Genomic DNA, 11719 nt, shown 5'->3' on the forward strand with positions numbered 1-11719 from the left:
GCTTCCTATCACATCCACATCCACACCACAACGCTCCTTTATATCCTCATTCGTCAGCCTGTCTCTCCATGTGACTCCACAGGCTCCTCTTAAATAACTCATTTCCACTGCTCTCACTCTTGACTTGTGTCCTTCCAACAACGTCCAAGCTTCACTTGCATACGTTAGAGTTGGTATCACAATACTGTCATGTAGTAACTTTTTCACTTCCATGCTCACTTCCCTGTTTCTTATCACTGCTTTCAAAGAACCAGCAACCTTTCTTCCCTGCTGTACCCTTTCAAGCACTTCACCCTCCAAACCTCCATCCTTACTCATCACACTACCCAAGTACTTAAACGTACTCACATTTTCCAATTCCTCACCATCCAACCTCGCTGTACATTCACTGACTTCACCTCTCTCAAAGACCATCACTTTACTCTTCCCTACATTCACCTTTAGATTCCGTTTCTTACACACTCTCCCAAACTCATCCACCAAGCCTTGCAGCTCCCCTTCGTCTTCACTCAACAACACAGTATCATTTGCAAACAACAGTACAGGGAGTTTCCAAACACTACCCTCTCTCACCAGGGCCACTCCAACATCCACTACCCTACCTTGTACCTCTTTTATTACCCCATCCATGTACAGATTGAACAACCATGGAGACATGACACATCCCTGTTTCAACCCAACCTTCAAAGCGTGGACTCATTAGACTGCTCAGATTCTGTTGGGAATGGCACACAGTTAGGGAATTATATCACCAATATTTTATCCAAATTTCCCATACAGGGTGTTGCATGAAATGTTTGACAAACTTCAGAAAGTTGTTCTTGGGGCAATTTTGAGTTAAGAATTGCTGCATCAACCTGGGCTAATTTCTCGTCTATTATGCTCAGGTTCTGTAGGGAATGGCAGCAGATTAGAGACTGGTATCGCAAAATTTTATCCCCTGCCACCACCACCAGGCCGTTTATTTTTAAATCCCCTTGTAAAACTGTAGAGATATATCGGCAGGACAGTAAATAGTGATCCTACTCTGGTACTCTGTATGGAATTTCAGAGAGAAAGATGATGATGCCACTGATTCATGGGGTTATCTTTAATTTAACAAGAAACACTTTACTTACCTCTCTATTCAGTTTGCACGAAAATTAATGTTTAAAAGACTGATAATATATTCACGAAATTTTCTTCTTAAAATTTAATAAGTAAATGTTTAATTTGAAGTGTGACGTCACTGTTGCATTATGGTATGGGATTTCAGTTTTAACCACACACTTGAAAGATGAACTGATTTTATTCATGCTTCCTTCAGATGATATTCAGCATGGGAAAGACTTTGAACTGGAGGGGTTATATCGTATCATTTATGAAGGTTCCAACATGCTTGCATGCATTGGCTTTGGTCACCTAATGGCGACTTTCCATGCTGCTCGATTGCAGTAGCTCAGTAGTAGCGCTTGCTCTTCACAACCATAAAGTTGACAGTTCGAGCCCCCACCAGGGTAGCGTATACGAGGTCTCTCCTTGCCCTTCAGAGCTATGTGGTCCATTGGTCCTAGCTGGTTGGGATTAGTCCTCTGGCAACCTCTGTGATCAGCCTCCTATCCCTGATGTCACACTCTATGACCTTGTTCCAAGCCATTTTCTGTGTCCAGTTGCCATCCTCCATCCTTTCAACATGCCCCATCATTCAATCTACCCCTTCTTATTACAGCACCGATACAATACTCTTCAGTCCTGTTCTTCCTCCATTAATCCCTTTAATACAGTACTATATGTCTGTCTCAAGTTAGATATGATGGTCTGGTGGTAGAAATAGATAGTAAAATGAGAATATAACTACATCTTTTGGATTACAGGGCACAAACTGCTCCAATGATTAGCCTTTATTCTTGCTAATTTAAGACTGTTATTCAGCTTGGGTAAATGGGAGAAATGGAGTTCCCCCGAGCTAAGCCCTGTATTGGACTATATAGCCCCGCTAGGGTTACAGAAGGGAGCTACCCCTCCCGGCATGGCAGCCCGGGCGAGGCTCGAACTGGCAATCCCCCGATCACAAGTCCAGCGCGCTACCACTGTGCTACCGCACCCCCTCAGCTTGGGTAAGACTTTTCAAACTGGAAGGGTCACATTACAACCTTCAGGAACCTGTTCAGTAGGAAAGTAATTAAAGGTTGATAGGAGAGCTTTTGGACTGAAGAGGTTAGGGACAGGCTTCATTAAGCCATTCTTGTTACCTTTAAACTATGTTAATCAGCATAGGAGAGACTTTTCAAACTTAGAGTCCCATATGACATTCTTTAACATGTGTAGGAGAGACACTGGATAAAGCCTGATTGGAGATATAGTATATTGAACTGGAAGGACTGCATACCTTACATCCTTCATTAACCATTGCTGCTACCTTTAAATAAGAATTATCATACTGAAGGTAATTACTAGCAGCCTTCATTAACATATTACTGTACTGTAATTAGGAGAGAGGTTTCATAAGTTGATTGGAAGTCAGGAGACAGCAGGAATATACCATTACTGTTGAGGGGGATGAATTTGTGTGTAGGCTATGATATAGGAAGCATATCTCAGAATATGGATGTACAAGGTTAATCATATCTTGTATAGTACTTACACTTTCAGATTTGATAGCTTTTCCTTTTGTAATCTTTACTGAATGATGCAATCAGTTCATGATTACACATTATATAATCTCAGACTTCATCTGTGTCATTGTAGTTGGCTCACCTTGACAAATTTTAGTCCTTCTGCTGCTTAGTTCCTGTATCTAAGTGGCAGAATAAGACAGTATTATGGTTTTGCATCCTCCCCATAGATCTTCATTGTGATTTGCATGATAATCTAGTCTTTATCTCTAGAAACAGCTCAGCATTCAAGGTGGAGAGATGCCAGGTTTTTGTCAGTTTAGGGTGGACATGTAGTCTATATGGTTTGTCTTTATTGTTTTATGTATTCATTATTATTATTATTATTATTTTTTACTGTGGATCAAATTTAGCGATTCATCTCTTCCGTTTATAAATCGGTACAACAGATAGGCTTTCATTCTTAATCTCACAGAAGGTATGACCACTGAGTACTGTACTGTCTTCCTGTGCAGTGTATATTTTGTCATTTGTACTCTCATTATAAGTTTCATTAAAGAATTTGTATCATATGTTTAGTTTCTGTGTCACTCAGTGTGTTAAGTTTATGTAATATATGGTTAATCGTTTAAGTCCTGCCGTTGGATAGCAGGCTAAGTTGCAGTTTTTACTTTCTCCCTTTATATAAGTAGCAACTGCTCTATATTCTTTCCATAGCACTTGTTCATGATTAGCATTAAACTGCAGGCTTAGGTATTCCAAGTAGCTCAGGAAATTTCGAAATATCTCCTCCTAAAGCGACATTAATAGGTACATGACAATTTAGTTTAGTCTGTGCATGATAGTTCAATTTCCCATTTTTTGTAACATGTAAAGAAATAAAATACAGTAGAAGTTTTAGCCGGTATTCTTATGGGGGCGCGGTGGCATGGTCAGCATGGTGCTGGCCTGCTGATCAGGAGGACCCGGGTTCAAGTCCCGGTGTGATAGAGGTTTCTTTAAAATGTGGCTGAGGGAAGTTTGCGTAGCAGGCTTTCCTTAAAACCACAAGGCCCCATACTTACACTTCAGCTCACACACACCAAGACACTTACACACACTACTACATACATACACACATCAAGACACACACACTACTACACACACCAAGACACGTACATAGCCACAGCCACCTTCACACAGTAGACACACCACACACACAGAGAGGGTGGGACACAGACACACCACAGGCAGACAGAGAGGGGTATATACAAAACACAGGGAGTGAGAGAGGAGGGGGTTTTATTAAAAAGTCCAATTTTGGTATACCTCCTGTGGCAAAATTGATATAGCCCCCCTTTAATATTTTTTGGATATTTTCATTTAGTGCCCCCCAGGCCCCAGACCCACTCGGCTGAACCAAATTGTCTGGCGTCAGCTGGAACATGATATACCAGAGTTATGCCGGTCATGTGGGGGTTAATGGTGACAGTGTAGTAACTGTCAGGCTCCTATGACTCACTCAGCCGAACAAAATCGTCTGTCAGCTGGAATGGAATACTAGAGTTGTCCCAAGCACCAGAGGGTTAAGAATCTTAACCCCCTGAGTGATGCTCGGGACAACTCTAGTACCCCATTTCAGCTGACTCAGACGATTTTATTCGACTGAGTGAGTCATAGGAGCCTGACAGTGTCAATACCGTCACCATTAACCCCCTCACGACCGACATAACTCTAGCATCATGTTCCAGCTGACGCCAGACAATTTGGTTCAGCCGAGAGAGGATCCTAGGATCCTGAGAGACACTATAACATCACAAACAAAATACAAAATGCCTTCCCTCCATCTTGAACGTACTATAATTCATTTACATTAAGTAAGCTCGTATTTTCGTATTTTTGCAGCTTATTTCATGTATCTTAGTTAAAAGAAAAAAATACTACGAGCTCTGTATCTTTTCATAGCCCTTCTTCGTGACTAGCATCGTATTCTAGTTATCTATAGTTACAACTGAGCATTCAAGTTGGAGGGATCACAACTTTAAGCAATTACAGTAAACAAACAAACAAAAAGCAAGTGTCGTCCTCTTGACCTCTCGTCTTCGCAGGAATGCAGCGGTGGCGCCATCTTGTGCGTGGAATGCGTGAAGTGCAGGCTCTTGAGTGGAAGGAGCACGGAGCCACGGGAGACTTAATAATATTCGCTAGTCAGCCAGTCTAGAAGCCTGGGACATTTGCCTGAAATAATAATAATAATAATAATAATAATAATAATAGAAATAACAACAAAACCAGTCATATACATAATTCAATATCTTAGTCACTCGATCTGTCCATTCCGCCCCTTCAGTACGAGGACGCATTTCTGTAAGCTATTTTTTCTAACATGGGAGGTTCGATACGTTTGATTGAGCCTATCCATAAGACTCCTAAAGCTGAGTAAATGCCTCTGAAAGTTGCAAAATATAAAATATAAAACGTCTATATGATATAAAAACCTTTGTTCACCTCCGGGACTCGATCTGTGGCGCCTAGAACAAGTGCTGACGTCATGTTTACACTTTGCTACCTTTAGACGATTTCCTGGAGCTTAAAGAAACCCTCTCGGGATGATGGGACAGACACAATAACCCCTTCAGACAGAGAATGACTTAGTTACTTTGTTCTAGGTAACCGGACGATTTTATTCAGCTTAGGAGATCCCCTCGTAGTGAAGGGGTTGATGGTGACTGTATCTAACCCCTCCAGTACGAAATTTCTCTCCAGAGTTGAAGAAAATCGTCTGGAGGAAGAAAGATGAAAATGGAAAAAAGTGTTAATGTGGACAATGAGTTAGATAAGACTGGTTTAGGGAAAAGCTACACGTACGATAGAATGGGCTCTTTACCCTGGTACGTACTCTGGCAGGGTAGCCGGGAGCTGGGATCGGTTTCCTACCAGAAGCAACTGAAGGGCGTACAAGGCCGCTCCTTCCCCACCACGTATAGGGACCGTCGGCGTGGTGTTGCTCCTGTAGGGGAGAACAGCAGGAGAGGGATGCACTGGGGGTTATGGCTCTGGGGTGGTACTAAATGGTTCGGTTTTGGCAAGGTGGGGTAGCGTTGGGTCGGTTTTGGCCGGGTGGGGTAGGATTGAGTTTTTTTGGGCAGGGTGGGGTAAGGTTGGGTCGGTTTTGGCAGGGTGGGGTAGGATTGGGTCGGTTTTGGCCGGGTGGGGCAGGATTGAGTCTTTTTTGGCAGGGTGGGGTAGGATTGGGTCGGTTTTGGCATGGTGGGGTAGGGTTGGGTCGGTTTTGGCAGGGTGGGGTAGGGTTGGGTCGGTTTTGGCAGGGTGGGGGAGGACTGGGTCAGTTTTGTCAGGGTGAGGTAGGATTGTGTCGGTTATGACAGAGTATAGAATAGGTCTTGGTTGCTTTTGGCAGCGTGGGTTAGGATTTGGTCGGTTTTGGCAGAGTGGGGTTTGATTGGGTCGGTTTTGGCAGGGTGGGGTAGGATTGGGTCGGTTTTTGCAGGGTGAGGTAGGATTGGGTCGGTTTGGACAGGGTAGGGTAGTGTAGGGTACAGAAGAGTGGTGGGTATAACTGCCGTTTAGTTCCGTCATATCCAACGCCTATTTCACTCAGTTATACTACACTGTCTCATCAAATTTGGGGCGATCTTCTCTACGATTTTTGTTCTTCCCCGCTTAGTTCAGTCCTTTAGTTCATTCATGACCCTTGGCTTTCCTTTTTATTTTTTTTTTTTTATGAGGTGGAGCGCAGGTGCACGAGGCTAGACCACCATTAGTCCAGAATATTTAAGGGTAGGCCACCAAGCTACGCCCTGGTAACGTCTACACGTCAAAACATCTGTCCACCTCTGGGACTTGAACTGCGGAGCGCTGGACGCAGAGCTCCCGGTCTGCGGATGTCACTTTTACACTTTGCTAGCTTCTGACGATATCCTACAGCTTCAGAAAACCCTCTTAGGATGACGGGACAGAATCATTTAACCCTTCAGACCAAGAACGATTTATTTACTTTGTCCTAGCTGACCGCACGATTTTATTCAACTTAGGAGATCCCCTGACAGAGAAGGGGTTGATGCTGGCTGTATCTAACCCCTCAAATTCAAAATTCCTCTCCAGAGCTGAAGAAAATCGTCTGGAGAAAGAATGAAGAAAACTGAAGAAAGTGTTAGAGTGAAAAATGAGTTAGATAAGATTGGTTTGGTTAGGGCAGGGTAGGGTTGGGTCGGTTATGCCAGGGTGGGGTAGGGTTGGGTCGGTTTTGGCAGGGTGAGGTAGGACTGGGATAGTTTTGGCAGGGTGGGGTAGGACTTGGATGGTTTTTGCAGGGTGGGGTAGGATTGGGTTGGTTATGGCAGGGTGGGGTAGGGATGGGTCGGTCTTGGCAGGGTGGGGAAGGGACGGGTCGGTCTTGGCAGGGTGGGGTAAGATTGGGTCGGTTTTGGCAGGGTGGGGTAGGAATGGGTCGGTTTTGGCAGGGTGGGGAAGGGACGGGTCGGTCTTGGCAGGGTGGGTTAGAGACGGGTCGGTCTTGGCAGGGTGGGGTAGGAATGGGTCGGTCTTGGTAGGGTGGGGTAAGATCGGGTCGGTTTTGGCAGGGTGGGGTAGGATTGGGTCGGATATGGCAGGGTGGGGTAAGATCGGGTCGGTTTTGGCAGGGTGGGGTAGGATTGGGTCGGTTTTGGCAGGGTGGGGTAGGGATGGGTCGGTCTTGGCAGGGTGGGGTAGGATTGGGTCGGTTTTGGCAGGGTGGGGTAGGATTGGGTCGGTTTTGGCAGGGTGGGGTAGGGATGGGTCGGTCTTGGCAGGGTGGGGTAGAGATGGGTCGGTTTTGGCAGGGTGGGGTAGGATTGGGTCAGAGTTGGCAGGGTGGGATAGGAATGGCTCAGTTTTGGCTGGGTGGGATAGGTATGGGTCGGTTTTGTCAGGGTGGGGAAGGGTTGGGTCGGTTTTGGCAGAGTATTGGTTAGGTTTCGGTTGGTTTTGGCAGGGTGGGGCAGGATTGGGTCGGTTTTGGCAGGGTGGGGTATGATTAGGTCAGTTTTGGCAGAGTGGAGTAGAATTGAGTTGGTTTTGGTAGGGTGGGGTAGGGTTTGCTCGGTTTTGGTAGAGTGGGGTAGGATTGGATCGGTTTTGGCAGGGTGGGGTAGGATTGGATCGGTTTTGGTAGAGTGGGGTAGGATTGGATCGGTTTTGGCAGGGTGGGGTAGGATTGGGTCGGTTTTGGAAGGGTGAGGTAGGATTGGATCGGTTTTGGAAGGGTGAGGTAGGATTGGGTCGGTTTGGACAGGGTAGGGTAGGTGTGGGTCGGTTTTGGCAGGGTGGGCAAGGATTGGGTCGCATTTGGCAAGGTGGGGTAGAATTGGGTTGGTTTTGGCAGAGTAGGGTAGGGATGGGTCGGTTATGGCAGGGTAGGGTAGGATTGGGTCGGTTTTGGCCGGGTGAAGTAGGATGGGGTCGGTTTTGGCAGGGTGGGGTAAGATTGGGTCGGCTTTTGGCAGGGTGGGAAAGGATTGGTCGGGTTTGGCAGGGTGGAGTAGGACTGGGTTGGTTTTGGCAGGGTGGGGTAGGATTGTGTCGGTCTTGACAGGGTGGGGTAAGGTTGGGTTGGTTTTGGCAGTATGGGGTAGGGATGGGTCGAGTTGAGTTGGGGAGGGTAGGATAGGTTATGGCAGGGTAAGATAGGGCTGGGTGGTGGTGGACTGGGTAGGGTAGGGCTGGGTAGGGTAGTGTAGGGCTGGGTAGGGTAGGGTAGGCTGAATCAGGGTAGTGTAGGGTACAGAAGAGAGGTGGGTATAACTGCCGTTTAGTTCCGTCATATCCAACGCCTATTTCACTCAGTTATACTACACTGTCTCATCAAATTTGGGGCGATCTTCTCTACGATTTTTGTTCTTCTCCGCTTAGTTCAGTCCTTTAGTTCATTCATGACCCTTGGCTTTCCTTTTTTTTTTTTTTTTTTATGAGGTGGAGCGCAGGGGCACGAGGCTAGACCACCATTAGTCCAGAATATTAAAGGGTAGGCCACCAAGCTACGCCCTGGTAACGTCTACACGTCAAAACATCTGTCCACCTCTGGGACTTGAACCGCGGAGCGCTGGACGCAGAGCTCTCGGTTTGCGGATGTCACTTTTACACTTTGTTAGCTTCTGACGATATCCTACAGCTTCAGAAAACCCTCTTAGGATGACGGGACAGAATCATTTAATCTTTCAAGCCGAGAACAACTTATTTACATTGTCCTAGCTGACCGCATGATTTTATTCAGCTTAGGAGATCCCCTGATAGAGATGGGGTTGATGATGGCAGTATTTAACCCTTCCAGTTCGAAATTTCTCTCTACTGTAGAGGTGAAGAAAATCATCCGAAGGTAGAGAGAAGAAAACAGGAAAAGTAATGTAGTGGTGAAAGGGCTGTACAGGGGAGGGTAGGTTAAAGTAGGGTAGAGTTGGGTCGGCAATGGCAGGGTAGGGTAGGGTAGGCTGAGGTAGGCTAGTGTAGGGTTGAGAAGAGTAGGGTAGGGTAAATTGAACTGAATAAGTATATACAATAAAATCTGGCGATACAACAACCAGGGTCATATGCCGCCGGACGACAACGAGAATAAAAGCACTCGAAAAGATGAAACACACACACACACACACACACACACACACACACACACACACACACACACACACACACACACAATACAATTCATAATTAAAACAAGAAAAACACTAAAACACTAAGAACACTAAAACCACTGTATACTAAATTTTACACGGTAGTGCAGCTGCCTACACCAAGCAAAGGTTTCCCCCTCCACCACAACAAGCATCCTCTCCAAGTACCAACAGAAGACTACAATCCCTCTCCTGCCCGGTGCTCAGAGAGGTAACGATGGCGCAATTCCCCAACAGTGGACACCATCAGCAAAAGCCGAAGAGTCAGGGGGACGAAGCATTCCACACAGAAAGTAGGGGGAGAGTCCTCCATTAAAAATCAATGAGAGAACCAGGAATGGCCCATTCGGAGCCAGCATAAAGCCGTCTCCCACCTGCATTCAGACCTCGGCAAATGAAGGGGCCCGTTTACCCACAAATATCACACATTTTGTTGGCCCCCACCGCATCCCACCTACTCTGCCAGTGGGAGCAAACAGTGAGTGGTTAGATGAATATCACTGAGCGAGGCAGGGAGAGGTGAGGATGGGCGAGAGGCAGCAGCCTTTGCCAGAGCGTCAGCATGCTCATTGCCCACAATGGTACAAAACCACAAAGCAGTCCCTAGCAAGCACAGCCATTCTAAAACACTGTAGACAACAAAAGAGGATTGGACGGGAAAACACAAAATGGAGATCGGCAGAGTCGCTAAAAACTGTATAACAAACAGGAGGGAAGCTAAATATCAATTTGACTGCGAGTAAAATAGCAGTAAGTTCTGCGATAAAAGTAGATACGATGGGGGGAAGACTCCTACCACGAATGAAATCGGGAAATATAACACCCAAGCCTGTCCCCTCACGGGATTTCAATCCATCAGTACATACGAGAATCGAGACACTGTGAGAGGAAGCATGTTCTAAAAAATAGCAAAGAGCCGCCTGTGAGGAAAGAAAGGCCCCTCTCTCAGGAAAGTAAACACACGGTTGCACCCCTGAGAGGAGCCAGGGAGCCATCCTTGGTACACGCACAGGACAAACAAGAAAGGTTGGAACATCCACATCCCCCATGGCAGCCTTCACCCTGTACCCAAACGGATGTGGATAGCGAGGATACGGCGAGGCAGACACTCCCTCCGGAACAGAGCCAACAAAATCTTCCTGAACTTTAGCAAAGACGGTGACACTAAGGACACTAGTTTGAGGCACTCCCTCCTCTTGAGGATATGAGGGAAACAAGGTGGCACCAATACGGAAAAATTCCATAATCAGTAAAGGCAACCTACCACGCAAACCAAGATGGTGACCTGCAATACCTGGCTTGTGAAACGGTAGGACAACAGCCCCCGCCAAGAAGCAGGAGTGGACGAATCTCTCCAAATTCTATTTATAAGACTCAGGAGGAAGGACACTGCTTCATCATCCAGGTACCTCAGCACTGCATGGGGAATATTATCGACTCCGGAGAAGTGTCATGACAGGGAAAGGGTAGACCAAAGTTTACAACAAGACAAAGGGATGTTGTAAGTCTCTCCGCCCCCAGAACGGATGTCCAACACCTTAATCTCCTCCACCTCCCTAAGCCTGGCAAAAACCGAAGAACGAGTATCCCTACAGGAGACCTCAGCGGTAGGATAGGGTAGGGAACGCTAGGGCAGGGTAGGCTGGGGTAGGGTAGTGTAGGGCAGAGAAAAGTAGGTTAGGATGGGTTGGTTTAGGCTAAAGTAGGACAGAATAGGAGAGGGGTAAAATGTGCCTAGTCCAGGAACGAAAAATATATCAGTTATCCATGTAACTAGCGTTTTCTATTTCGGTAGATTATTTTCTTGTCTGCCTAAAGTATCGTGATGTACGAACAATGAGATTAGATATCGAAACTGTAAGATGCGAATTAGTTACAAAGACGGTATTTTGTTTTGGCTAACGTTACATCGATACGTTCAGCTAAGAGCAACTCGGCAGAACTGAACAGTATATGACGTGCTAGATGAACGCTGTGACCGGAAAATAAATATATATGTATATATACTTCAGCATACAGTAAGCGATTTTATGTTAACTGAAGAGAAGCCACCACAGCTAATGGGTTAAGTTTACACACACACACACACACACACACACACACACACACACACACACGTTGCGAAAAGTTTCACTGACGAAGTGGGTGGTTACTGTCCCCCTTGAGCAAGGGGACTGGTGTGTGCGTGTGTGGTCACAGCCTTGCCCTTAGATCGGACTATATGAGCTCTCAGCTCCCTTCCGGGAGGGTAAAAGCTGACGATCACGACCATCAAGTGATCCTGACCGACCCGGTGAATTACACACACACACACACACACACACACACACACACACACACACACACACACACACACACACCATTACTTGCAACTGGCTGGCCTATCATACAGCCATATCCTATATTCATGAAGTACAACACATCTTACATTTATGTAGTATGTAAAAAAAAAAAAAAAAAAAAAAAAAAGATGGT

This window comes from Coenobita brevimanus, unplaced genomic scaffold (genome assembly GCF_032717465.1).
Source record: "Coenobita brevimanus isolate Jiangsu-jjx unplaced genomic scaffold, ASM3271746v2 jjx.HiC_scaffold_2838, whole genome shotgun sequence".
Lineage (NCBI taxonomy): Eukaryota > Metazoa > Arthropoda > Malacostraca > Decapoda > Coenobitidae > Coenobita > Coenobita brevimanus.